Below are 14,430 nucleotides of genomic sequence, written 5' to 3'. Positions count from 1 at the left end.
AGACTTTTACTTTTGGGATTATACATAGAATTACAAAAATTAAACATTTTAGTAATAAAATGAACTATAAAATGTATAAAGAGAAACAAAATGTGATAATATAATAATATGTTCCAATACTGTAAGGAAAAAATTACACTCACAACAAACAAATATATTGTTGACACCTGGATGCTGTTGTCTACTGCCTTTTATACTGCAGTTGAACTCCCCTGAATCAGATCTCACAGTATTTGTAATTGTTAGGAGGACTCTTCCTCTACCATTTGTAGACACTTAAACGCACAATTAAAAAAAAAAAACATGTATGTTGTGTGAATTATGCTTAATTAACTGTAATTCAAAATTGAAAATATTTCTGTTATTACTTACTTGAGTATGAAGTTTTAGATCTAAAATAAAAATAAAAATAGTAAACTTTATATAAATACAGTGTATCAGGGAAATATCTGGGATTTAAAAAACAGTGCTAAAAAAAAAGTGTTTTCTATGATTATACATTTAATTTAAAAGATAAAAAAGATAAATGTTATTTACCTCCACTAAGGAGGAATATGTAATCGATCACATTTGTCTGTTTGTTTGTTAGCAGGATTACTCAAGAAGTTATTGCAAAATATTTAAGTCAAAGACCACAGTCCCAATTCTGGACCACTTTTTTGTATTATTTTCAGATCTGCTAGTGTTAAAAGATAGGACAGAATTTTCAAAAGCTGGCGAGCAGTCTTAAAGTAATAAGTAAACTGAATTTGCCTTTTCTCAAGAACTACTTGTCCAAAAACCGTCATTTTTGTACAAGAGGCACCAAGTATAATTTGTGATTTGTAATGTTAAAACATAATTTGATTTAATTTACAGCTTTTTTGATACGAGCAGTTTTAAATTTTATTTCTTTTCAAATTCATCTGTTTGTCTTTGCCGTTCCTCTTCTATTGTTAATACTCAACTGAACTTTACACCAAATTCGCATACACATTCTTGTAGTGAAATTAGCCTAAATCGCACACAGCATTAAGACACACAAATATATATATATATTTTTTCCCCAGAGAAATCTTATGTAGGTGAATTTTACAGTAGGTGGAGGTATGCACTCCTGGAGTGGATTTCTACAGTAGTTTTGAAATGATATCTTACATACAGTATATCAATTAAGTCTGTCTGTTTAAAACTACATAAAAAACAAAATATTTGTAATTGTACTATAGTCTCACCACTGAAATAACTCACACTGATGTTGATGAATAAATTCAAATACATCTGTAATGATCAATATGTAATAATATAATCGTATAATATATGAGATTCTAAAAACAATATAATATATATGGTAAGAGCATGAAGATACCTATATGGTAAGAGATAGCAATTAAAAAGAACAGGAAAAAAAAATAACATCACACAATTAAATAATAACATTTTTTTGTAAAAGATAACAAGAACCAACATAGGCAAGACGCGAGTATCAACAGTAAAATGTTGTAAGCTTGAATGTGGCCCAGCGTTTGGTAGAGCCAGTTTCGATCTTACAACATTTGACTGTTGATGGTTTAGATGTATGCCAAGCTAGTGATCTGGAGGGCAAACTAATTGCAGGTTGTGGTTTTGAGTCCCAACTAAGAATTCATTTTGAATTAAGTATCCATAATGTACAGAGTATCTAGTAAAATGGTGTCTTTTCTTAGTGGGGCAAAATATCTGATCAATGAGCCGACACACAAAGAATTGTTATATTACGTTTTTCACAAGTGTATCTAACAATACTGTGAGATGAAATTTTAACTTAATTTCTATCTATAGAGTAATTTAAGTAAGGGAAAAATGGGTTGTTGTTGTAAAACGCCCTAATAAATATCACTGTTAAGTGTATTACATGTAGTAGTAAATGAATATTTTTGATTTAGATTTTAAAGCGGTTTAATTTTTTTTGATAAAATAAATTTTACACTATTCCACACAATACAACTAGGTGAACGAGCCCACGCCACTGTACATGTTATCCGGCCGCCATATTGTAGCGTAGCAATGATTTTCACGTAGCTAAGCTGTCGATGGATTTATGAAGGTGCTCAATTATTGACTAAAAAGGGTTATAAATTTTTTTTAAATATCAATTTTTTACAATTGTATGCTTGCAGGATGTTGTAGACCGTGAGACGGTTTGATGATTATATAATTGAAACAATTTTGAGTAATTTGAAGGGTTGGGTACGAAACTACATTGGGGCCACTGAAACTGATTTTGCGAGTTAAAGTAATTTAAACACTGACCCAAATTAGAAATGAAATTCAATTTTCATCGTGAGGTGAGTCCCGTGTTCTCTGAACGTAGGGGAATGAGCTGTTAGGAACTCATTGTACTAAGCCTTGGCATTATGTGGTAGAGTGGCCAGTTTCTTTCCACGTCGCCTTTTTTCTCCCTAGCATTTACAGCTGAGTGGACTGGGAGTTGTCGGGAATTGAACCCGGGTCTATCTGTATGACAGTCAATTCTCCTAACCACTCGGCTATCCAACTCCCAATTTTTATCGTACATGGTTCTAACATATTTTTGTACTTTGTAGATAATGTTCACAACAGAGAATCGTAAGCATAGTTGTCAATATTTTAAGAAAGAAGTGAACTGCATATTAATTGAAAGCTTGATTATAAAATATTAAAATGTTTTACCTTTCATTTGAGTCTTTTGCTAAAACAATAAACATACAAAATACAACACATAAACAGTACAAATTTAGACTTCAAGATATAAATAAAAATATCAGTAGGACACCTTTGAAAGCAAGAAATTAAACCTCACAATTAGAGGATAATCCAATGTAACCACCAACACACAACCGATTGCATAACTGATAATTGTTTATTCTTTCAGAAGAACAATCTGAACAAACATAACATTAAAATATTAGGCTTATACGGTATTCAAAAATTTGTATTTTGTTCTATTTTTAGTATATTAAAATTGCTCTAACCTGATGTTCCTTGATGTTCTGATAAAAGTTTAATATCTTCATCCTCAGGACTTATCTTTGAAATAAAGCAAGACACACATATTATATACTGTAGTTAATTTTCATTTATCCATTACCAACAACATTTAAAGCATGTTGGATTTCGTTGAATTCTTACTAGTAATGAGTAAAATTAAAAAATATATTTTGAGAATTGAGAACAAAAATGCTCAAAAAACAACCTTTCGCCAGTCTTCAGTTTCTGCATCCTTATTTGATTTGATTATAACAAAACGATCATCTGAACTATCGGGCCATTCTCTTTCTCTGACCATCATCTGATTCTCTTCAACACACCTGTAGTGTTCAAGATAAAAAAATTATAATATTACTGTAAACTAGTTTGTAAACTTTCAGTCATCAATTACTATACCTTAAAAAAATACTTATTTTATTAATATTAACCAAATTTTACAAAATAAAACTCACCTTGGTCCATGTTTCATTTTGTTATAATGATCTATTAAATAAAAAAAAACATTCATCTAATGTATTATTATTATCTCTTTGCTGTTGTTGTTTTTTTGCAATTTTTGTCTTCTATAAAATAAAAAAGTGCAATTTAACTTTGTATAAATAATAAAGAAAACAGAATCAACATACAAAAATAATTATATGGTAACTTCATTAGACTGAAAAAATATTACTTACATGATTTGATGCAGTATTCAATGCAAAAAAATCCACAAAAGTAAAAACAGCAATAACAGACAAACTGACAGACTGTTTTACAACTACTGAATTGCTTTTGATTTGAACCAAGCACTTTGTTGTCTTTCTTTATTTCAAAACTCTTGAACCTTGCAATACTTGGACGGTATTTAAAACCCATTTCAACTGGTTTACCACCTTCAACTGTCACTGTATCAATATCTGTATTGCTCCACTCAATATTCTTGTAAAGAATAAAATCTAAAAAAGCAGACATTAAAAATATATTAGAAAATCATACATGAAAAAATCCATACATTAAAAATATTAATTAATTTGTACAATCATTGTAACATCCTATTCATACATATAAAACAAAAGTAAATTGGAGAATTTAAGAAACGTAATTTTAATTTTGGACCAAGATATTTTACTTACAGACAAGAAGCAGTAACCATGTCAACAACAAACCAACAACAATCAGAACAATGTACAATGACGCTAAAGCTAAAAAATAAGTTATTATTTCTATTATCATCATTATTACTAAAAAGTAAGAATTGACAACAACTGACTTACATTAAAAAATAAAATTTAACTGAAACATACAACCATGTCTAAAATGTAAGTAATACAGTACTTGATTATGGATAATATAAAATAAAACAAATTAACATTTATTTACACAATTAATGAAATTGGGGATTTATAGGAATGATAAAGAAACTAGCAAGAAAGATTTTTATTGTCATTCTTTTCCAGCTAAATTGGAAATCTAATATCCTGTACATGAGTGTTACATTCTTCTACCAGTGAATAAAATTAGTACAGTATTACCTGTATTACACTTCTCTAATGTTGTTGTGCCATTAAGCTTTCCATTTTCTGCATAACATGTAAGATTTGATTGACACATCTCATCATTAATTTCTATAGTTGCTGTATTTTCTCCTTCCTTAACCACTTCTCCATTTTGTAATATCAATACTGATGATGGCTTGGGATGGCCCTCTGCTGTACATGTTGCTAAACTATCTTTTGATGTAAATGTAACAGCAATATCTAAAGAAGATGTAAATTAATTTAGCATTATTGTCGTAATAGAATTTGTTTGTAGAACATTAGGTTGACTTAACTTGAATTGCTTCTTAAATTAATTATAAACATTTTACTCATTAATTGTAGTAGACGCGTACCATCTAGGTCGTGCCCACATATGGTTTTCGAATACACAGTAATTTCAGCGTAAAAAACTGTTTTTTTTTTTAAATTTACGTACCGCAGGACTATAATACATTGTTGTTTACAGATGTGAATAAATAGACATGATGATTTATGCAGTCAACTAAAATTAGCACCCTGAGAATTACTTCCAAAAGAGAAACTTGTCTCAAAATGAGTCCAAGTTTTTGATTTAGACTCATTTAAACAAACCCAATTTGTGTTTTGTATATAACATTAGAGTTGAGGGATGGGGAAGAGGATGGTTACAAAGAGGAACAATTTTAAATATATTCTTTATCTGAGTTTTCAGTTCTTAAAATCTAAACCCAGATAAACACAATCTTGTCTGTTTGCTAATAATAGTGAGGCATACACATTTTTCTAGCTACCACAATGTTTGGTAGTGTTTACAGACATGTCATGTAAACATAGCCATCAATTAAACAGAAGTTGCCACACCAACCAACAAACAAAAGGGAGTACTTTGACCTGGACCCAAACAAATCAAACACAATAACACTTATCTTAACTTGATTTGATAATATTTTAACATAAAATAAATGAAAAGCTGATATTTTGTAAGCACAGGACATTTTCTTCTTTTTTCAACGAGGTTTCCACACACCATCCCATAATAATACTGAATGGTTACATTTCTAAAATACCTGTAGTGTTCATGCAGATTTTTAAGCAATCTTGACAAATCCAAAATTAGTCTAACATGTAGTAGGTGAAATAAATGTTGTTGCAGAAACAGAAAGAACAATTGAGGATGGGTACTTAGAAGGGTATGCGTTTCTAGTATCAAAAATGAATATTAAAAAAATAAGGCGATAATGCTAAACTAAAAACCCTAACTGTTAATAGCAATGCAAATTGAAGTAATTATACTTACAAAATACAATCAACTGTTTTACACTTGTTTTAGCATCCTCTCCTATAAACTGATCACTTTCTGATTTACATGTATATCTCCCATCATCTCCTTTAGTAGCTGATTTAATCTTAAGAACGGACTCTGTACTGTTATTTGCAATTTCATATCTAGGATTGTTGGTGTTGACTGTCTGTCCATCTCTATACCAAGTAATGTGAGGAATAGGATCTCCAGGTTTACTACAGGTAAAGGTCACAGATTGACCTTCGTAGACAGTACTTGCTGAGGCCTCAAGAAGTGGTTGATCTAAGTCTGAGAAAAATAAAAAATATACAGTGCATGAATTACTGTAGTTGTTTGTAGCATATCTACCTGTTGGTCATTATAGTCTAGAATGGGCTAGAACCTATAATATACCTCTAGAAGCCTTGGCTAGTGATCCAGAGGTTGTGGATTGGAGATCCGTGTGTCCTATGATCATCTTACTAGCTCTCTGACAGAATCTATGTTTTAGTAGTTAAATAATCATTAATGACAAAGTTAAAATTTAATCTGTTACTCACAATAAACAGTAAGAATAGATGGATTTGATATTTCAGTATCTCCATTTGTTTTTTGTATCTGGCACCGAAATATCCGTTGAGAATCATTTTTCATTGGCCATGACATCACCAAATCAGCTCTCCCAAACTGTGTTATATTTAATGTAAAACGTCTATTTTCAATCCTCTTATAATTAACAAAACCAGGATCAATGCTTACTCCATCTTCATTTAGTTCATCCCAAAGTATTGCATCAGGTGCAGAAGTAAATTGTGAATAATCACAAGTTATCACCACTTCAGCATCACCTTCCTTGGCTGTCTGGTCAAATGATGTCACTAATTCACCATGTACTCCTATACAAATTAAGCAACACAATTGTTACGTAACACTTTTAGTGTAAAATTGATGTGATTTGCACTAATTTACGTATTTTTTTCTGAAATAGCCTTTCAAATTGTATTCCTCAGTAAATTGGAATATTTTATTTTATTATTTATTCCTTTCAGTAATAAAGATTTGAAAACAATTGAACCACAGGTGTGTACGTTTAAAAAAGACCAAAAGCAACTTACCATTTTTCAAAATTTTCAAAAATATGATTCGTACTAGTAGATTTACACACCATACAAAGTACTGAAAAAGAACAGAAATGGGATGAATCCCATTCCTAGTAAATTTAGAGGCCTAGATAATTATGGTACACTAAGAAAACATAACATGTGCTAGACAGATGGTATTTAAATTGCAAAGTTGGTCTATTATACAAGTCGGTCCATCGCAAAATCGGCGACTTTGTATGGGGTGACTTGCTACCCAACCCTTAACTACGCTTACCCAGGCCAACGCTTACCTAACCTAGGCATTGCTTGCTTGTTGCCACGCACTTAAGTATATGTTGTTGGGTGTTTGTACCATTATAACTATTAAAATAGGCCTACCACTACCTGGTGTTATTTTTACTAAAATCCTGCACCATAATTTGCTAATTAAAAAAAAAAGCATTTAAACTTGTACTTCTCCTGGCCCGCCCTTAACATTATTAATTTAATAAATAGGCTGCCTACTCAGGAAGAGTCTAATTCTCAGTCGTCAGGGCACATAATTTATGAGATAGGTGGACTGCAATTTATGGATCGTATTTTAACATTTGCACAATTTATCCATACAGTATGTAGTGCAATTAGTCAGGTGGCTTAGCAACAATTTTCAGGATTAACGTTACCGGCCGGACAAAAGTACCAAATTTGGCATGGAGTTTCCTTTCGACCTATCTATTGATTTTTTCCGTGGAACCCACTTGATCGGGTCCAATTTTCCAAGATGGCGGCCAAAATCTAAGATGGCAGCCAGAAAAAAGGAAATGCCATATATCTGGCTGTAAGACTCATAAATCAACAAATGGGGTGTCAATGTCAGGGTTTCTGGGGGTCACTGATACAGAAGCTGGTCATGTCATGTTCCTCAGACCACCAATTTCCAAGATGGCGGTCAAATTTTAAAATGGCCGCCAAAAAAATCAAATGTCATATATCAGACTGTAAAAATCAGAAATTAACAAATGAGGTGTCAATTCAGGGGTTTCTGAGGTCACTGTAATAGATGCTGGTCAAGCCATTTTGCTCAGGTCACCCAATTCCAAGATGGCGGCCAAATTTCAAAATGGCTGCCAAAAAAAGGAAATATTATATAAGGCTGTAAAAATCATAAATGAACAAATAAGGTGTCAATTCAGAGGTATCTGAGGTTACTGAAACAGATACTGGTCAAGCCATTTTGCTCAGGTTACTCATTTCCAAGATGACGGTCAAATTTAAAAATGGAAATGGCCAGATCTCTATGGTGAGAAAGTCTACGTAGTTATGATGGGCGGACTGCACATTGAGAAGGAGCTATGGAACACTGTTGGCGATTTATTAGATGAGTCAGTTTGGACAACGGCTCTCACTGAATCTGACGTTGCTTCATCTGGAACAGCTGATTCATTGCTGAAAGTATCACACATTACCAGAACTCGACATGCCCATCAAGTCACTGTTCTTGTTCTTCAGCGGCTACTGAATGAAGCATTTAACCAGAGATCTAATGTTGATGAGAGTTTGAACAATTGTCTAAGAAATCCCCCACGTTCAAGTTCTGGAACATGATCGCACACCATGAGATTCTGATTCTCATATTTGTTAGAGCCCATCGGGAGAGACTTCCTATTGCTTCCTATTTCTGTATTGGAGGCACTCGTGCCATTGTTCGTTGCGTTAGATCATGTGAACTATTCTCGGTGGCTGCCTGTACACATTAGAGACATGAAGGCATTGCCACAAGAGATCAAATATGAGTTTGAAATTCGGAATCACTGGACAATCGCAAAGTCGTTACACAGATACTCTGCGATTCCAATAGACCAAGTGCATGAGCAAGAGAATAAAGTGGTGAAAGCATCCGGTGGTGTAGTAGGACTTACAGAGAACAGTTGCCTTCAGACGCTGGATGACTGCTGGACCCGAGATTGCCAGACTTCTGAGACAGTATGAGAATGAATATATTCATGACAATGATCCGGAAAACCCAGCTAACTTTGAACACCATGAACAGGGACTTGCAGCACAGAAAACCTTCCAGCGACAGGTTGATAGTCTATCTAACACAATACGCAAGATGGGAAATCCCTTCCTAGATGACTTCCCTGAGTTAGTAACTCTTGATAGTCGTAACTGCACGAATGAGGCAGTAGTGGATACAATCCGTACACTAGAAGATACAGGCACAAAGAAGTATCAAGAGTATGTGAAGACCGTGCTCGTGAATCGTAGTCGTTACCATACATGATACAATCTCAAAGAATTCACCACCCTTGCTCTCAACAAAGCTCAAAGTCAAATCAAAGGATTGCAAGAAAGTAAAGGTGCTTGAGAACAATGTGGCACTCTTCGGCCAGTTATACATTTCCTTACAAAATAGAGATGGTGACATCAGTGAATTCTTTGCACACGAAGTACAGTCGTATCCTCCATCCCTGTCTGAGTTTGGAAAGCTTAATCTGTCTGGTACCAAATGTCATCTGTTACAATGTATCGAATCAAACCACACAGAGGCACCTGTATTATATGACTGCAAAGTTCTGGATGGTGCGGTGACAGTACATGCATTACCTGTAATAAATGTCTCAACATTCCAAGAATATGCTGACAACGTGTTTATACCCCATCTGAAACGTCAGCTACGTGACACAAAGCGAGTGGATGTTGTGTGGGACGAATACCGACCAGATAGCCTTAAGGAGGGAACCAGAGAGAAACGAGGCAAAGGTGTGCGTAGACAAGTATCAGGTGATACCAAGCTGCCGGGCAACTGGAATGACTTCCTCCGTGATCCAATCAACAAGAAAGAACTTTTTTGAATTCCTTTCATCAAAAGTTGCGGATTGCAGCATCCCTCCTGAGTGTTCGGTATATATCACAGCTGGAGAGCATGTTACATGTGTTAGAACGCAGTTCAAAATGTCCAGCTGTAGTCAAGAGGAATCAGACACTAGGATTGTGGTTCACGTGAAACACGCGTTGGAAAATGGAGCAAAATCCATCCAGGTGCAAACTGTGGATACAGATGTTGTCGTTGTTCTTATCGGTGTGTTTCATGACCTCTCTCAGATAAATGCTGATCTTGATCTCTGGATAGCATTTGGAACTGGAAAGAACTACACTCATTACAGTATCAACGCCATTTGTGCACATCTCGGTGAACGTAAATCACGTTCCCTGCCAATGTTCCACTCCCTGTCAGGATGTGATACTACCTCAGCGTTTAGAGGTAATGGGAAGAAATCGTTTTGGCAGGCATGGAATGCTTATGACGAAGTTACGGATGCCTCCTTTCTTCATCTTGCCGCACATCCGTTTGAGCATCTTCACTTACATTCTGAGAGACTAGTTGTCGTAGTTTATGACAAAACAAGTAACGCCATGAATGTTAACAGTGCTCGGATGGAACTGGTTCAGCCAGAAACGGCAAGCTGTTGACAAGATACCACCTACTCAGAATGCACTATAACTCCAGCACACTAGGAGGGCCGTATACCAAGCTGGCATCTGGACAACATGCATGTTATCTCAACAAACAAATCCGTGTCCAACCGACTATGCATGAGTGAAAGTTGGGAACTCATGGGAACCTGTCTGGTCTACCATTCCAGTGGCATCTAAAGCTTGCAGAGACTTTGTGAAATGTGGCTGCAAAAGGGCCTGTACAGTCTGCAAATGCTCTTTGCCGGTGCACATGTTCATACAAATAGGGTAAATCAACTGTAATTAACTGTAAACTGTAATGTAGCTATTATATAAGTCCAATAACCATTAACAAGTCGAGCCAAGTAAACCTTTTTCATACATTGTTTTTGTTAATTTCTAAGTTTTTGGGGTTTTTTTGGAAGCCATTTGGAAATTTGGCCGCCATTTTGGAAATGGGTGACCTGAGCAAAATGGCTTGACCAGCATCTGTTTCGGTGACCCCAGAAACCCCTGAATTAATACCTCATTTGTTCATTTCCGATTTTTAGAGTGACATACACAACATTTCCTTTTTTAGGCGGCCATTTTGAAATTTGGCCGCCATCTTGGAAATAGGTGGTCTGAGCAATATGGCATAACCAGCATCTGTTTCATTGACCCCAGAAACCCTTAAATTGACACCCCATTTGTTGATTTACGAGTTTTACAGCCAGATATATGGCATTTCCTTTTTTCTGGCGGCCATCTTGGATTTTGGCAGCCATCTTGGAAAATCGGACCCGATCAAGTGGGTTCCACGGATAAAATCAATAGATAGGTCAAAAGGAAACTCCATACCAATTTTGGTACTTTTGTCCGGCCGGTAACGTTAAAATTGCTAAGCCACCTGACTAAATGTGCAACGCGATGGTGAAGCTGAGTTGTTGTCATTTTATCAGTAATTTTCATGCAATTCCACTACAAAACCATGAATCATATGACTTTATCTTATGCAAAATGTTAAGTTTTTAATAATTATAATTTGGTTATCCATAGTAATTTTATTGCATCACGGGCACGGCACCTAGTTAACACTGAGTTAGCATACGTCTTTGTTATCTTATACCTCACGTTTATAAATAATTCACACAACTCTACATCACGCACATCGTACGCAAGCATTTCATTCTATTAGTACGTGTGCGTAATTACGCACACGTACTAGTATCGAACATAAGAGTCTTTTAAACTAAATTTGTTTATATCCACTCTACCATTTTCATATAAAGATACCATGGAACCACGTCAGGTCAAGTTCAATATTGAATATCGAAACGTGGCAGGCTATAGGCGCTTGACCTTTGACAAGATCGCCTAAAATTTATAATTTAAAACTACGATACTTAGTAGTCCAGGAGTATTAGACAAAAAAAGGGCCAAAGGTAGAAATAAATATGCTAAAGCTCAATTTTTCAGGATAGGTCCCCAATGTTGTCTGGAACAACATACTAAAAGTATGGTTTCCCCGTTGTGCTTCAACCTGATTGGGCCATTTTTCAAAATGGCAGCCATCTTAACATTATTTACCATATTTTGACAACCAGTAGGTGTAAGTGTTATGCGCGATTTGAACAATTTGCGCAATTTGAAATTGCGCAAAAAAAATCCTTGCGCAATTTGAATTGAAACATGTGTTTCAAATTGCGCAAGCAACGTATTAAATTGCGCAAGTAATCTGCAAACTGCGCAAGGTTTTTCGACAGATTGTGAAATCATGCACACCCATATTTATATAGTAATTTCTAAGAATGATTCAAAATTAAAGATAAATATCGCATTTCCTTATTTTATTAGTGCAAATATTGTTATAAGTTAGCATACCGTCGAAGAACCGACGAAGGAAAACGAAGCGGTGGTGTTCCACCAGGCGGGCGCGGCGCGGGCGGCCGGCTATACTACTCTAGCCTAGCTAGGGTCTGGACTACTGATACCGACTAGGTTACATGGCCTAGCTTAAACTAATATTAAAAACTTAATTTTTACATTTATTTTGATTTATTTCAAGTTACAGTGATAATATTATTTAATTGTAATAATAAATGTTATGTATTTATTATACACATGTTATCTTCGCATTTATTATGTTTTATTTTGAGTTATTTAGTTTCCAATAAATTATTATAATACCGATTGTCTGGTAGAATTTTGTTGCGCAATTTGAAAATTTACAGTTCGTTTTCAAATTGCGCAAAGGTGTCATATTGCGCAAGAACTATCTTGCGCAATTTACAAATTGTGCAGCGCAATTTAAAGTTGCGCAAAGATTTTCTTGCGCAATTTGAAATTTCGCAAGTTGATTGCGCAATTTGAAATTGCGCAAAAAAATCCTTGCGCAATTTTAAATTGCGCAAGAATTCTTTGCGCAATTTCAAATTGCGCAAGGATTTTTTTGCGCAATTTCAAATTGCGCAAATCGTTCAAATCGCGCATAACATAAGTAAACAATTTTGGTGTCAAAATACTCAGAAGACCAATATTTATATTCACTGTAATGGAGAAGTTTTTAAAAAAATGACCGGAAATGCCTGTTTTGACCTTTGACCATAAATTTGGATTATCTCAATATCTCATCAACGACTGGCCGTAGAGAGTTCAAAATTGTCCCAAATTATTCAGAATGCCCAACTTTCTATTCACTCTAATGAAAGAAAAATACTCAATTCCTTTAGAAACCTTCTGACCTTTGAACTATTGACCTAAGCATATTTGAATTTTATAGACATCTTGGTGATCGATAGGAGTACATAAGTCATGTCTCGGGTCACATTCTATGGTCACCGTACAGATAGGCTACTACATCAGTACTTCTATGAATGGATGACTAGTTGGTGACAAGAACGCTAGTTGGTCATGCAGTACCGTTTTGATTTTACGATCATTCGGGAAACCACCTCACGACGAATGATACTTTTGAATTATTATCCGTCAGTTAATATCTACCCTATCTAACCTATCTATAGACTATATAGTTAACATTATACGTTGTTAATTCACTGTGAATCTGAACTTTAGACTTTTCTGCCTCCTCAGGCTTTCTCCTACTACTAAAGTACTACTATAAACGATCAGCTAGGCCTACTACTACTAGTCTAGTGTAGGCTTCTAGTAGGCTTACCCAACAACCTAGGCCTATGCCTAGCAGTAGTAGGCCTAGCTAGTAAAGTTAGTAGCCGGCCTCCTCCCTCTCTACTACTCTACAGTACACTTCTTGCACCTACTTCACTAGCCTCCCTATCACTAACTATCTAGGCCGCGCCTAGGCCTAGCTTAATTGTGCGAGAATAATATTATTTTGGCGATTTTTTATTTCAATAATATATAAAATTAAAATAATGCTTACTTTATGCTTACTCCCATTTATTCCAATCATTATATTGTCACTAAACTAATTTGAAGATAAAAGGACTAAAGTACGTACACACCACCTCGACCACCAAAGAATGGTGAATGAATAATATTAGAGATACAGTACACTAGATTACTATTTATTTTTGGCATTTGTGGCGCGCGGCGCGGCGTTTACCGTAGCCCGACTTGTAGTATGGATAATAATATCAAGCTGAACTCATTGTTCCGTGAAGTATATAAATCATCTTTTTCTGATTTAATCGTTGTCGGCGATTTTAACTATAAAAGTATTAACTGGGAATTAAATTGTGTGTCTTCGGAAGATGGAGATTCCAGCAGAAGTTTCTTTGACACCATCAACGATCTATTTTTAATTCAACACGTTATGGAACCTCTAGATACAGAGAAGGCGAAACACCCAATGTTTTGGATCTGGTTTTTACAGACAAAGAGAATACTATAAATGGCATTATGCAGTCTCCACCACTGGGTAAAAGCGACCATATGGTGTTACAATTTTCATTGGATCTTGTAAGAGATGACAGAATTGAACCAAATATTCGAAGTTACAGGCATGGTAACTATGATTTGCTGCGCGAGAAAATTGGTTTGGTAGATTGGGATGTGGTTTTCAATGACAAATCAGGTATTCAATCGTGGGACGAATTCGAGCATATTCTTGCGAAGAATATTGATGAGTGTATCCCGATGAGGAAGGTTTGCCACGGAAGAA

At 35.0% G+C, this 14,430-nt stretch overlaps 3 long non-coding RNA genes across 3 annotated transcripts; all 3 read right to left on the bottom strand.

Moving 5' to 3' along the window:
* Nucleotides 1–211: 211 nt before the first annotated feature.
* Nucleotides 212–3,019, bottom strand: LOC140057475 (uncharacterized). Its single transcript, XR_011846947.1, has 4 exons — nt 2,973–3,019; nt 2,671–2,689; nt 373–392; nt 212–275 (listed from the first exon to the last, which is right to left on the bottom strand). It is a non-coding gene; the product is annotated as an uncharacterized lncRNA (long non-coding RNA).
* Nucleotides 3,020–3,291: 272 nt separating this feature from the next.
* LOC140056659 (uncharacterized) lies at nt 3,292–4,170 on the bottom strand. Its single transcript, XR_011846797.1, has 4 exons — nt 4,101–4,170; nt 3,663–3,923; nt 3,441–3,471; nt 3,292–3,308 (listed from the first exon to the last, which is right to left on the bottom strand). It is a non-coding gene; the product is annotated as an uncharacterized lncRNA (long non-coding RNA).
* Nucleotides 4,171–6,527: 2,357 nt separating this feature from the next.
* On the bottom strand, nt 6,528–13,780 carry LOC140057112 (uncharacterized). The gene is made up of 3 exons (XR_011846871.1): nt 13,690–13,780; nt 6,882–6,942; nt 6,528–6,662 (listed from the first exon to the last, which is right to left on the bottom strand). It is a non-coding gene; the product is annotated as an uncharacterized lncRNA (long non-coding RNA).
* Between the last annotated feature and the right edge of the window lie 650 nt (nt 13,781–14,430).

The sequence above is a fragment of the Antedon mediterranea genome, chromosome 8, assembly GCF_964355755.1.
Source record: "Antedon mediterranea chromosome 8, ecAntMedi1.1, whole genome shotgun sequence".
NCBI classification, from domain to species: Eukaryota; Metazoa; Echinodermata; class Crinoidea; order Comatulida; family Antedonidae; genus Antedon; species Antedon mediterranea.
The sequence above is the reverse complement of the archived record's forward strand: the minus strand, read 5'-3'. Positions and strand labels throughout refer to the sequence as shown.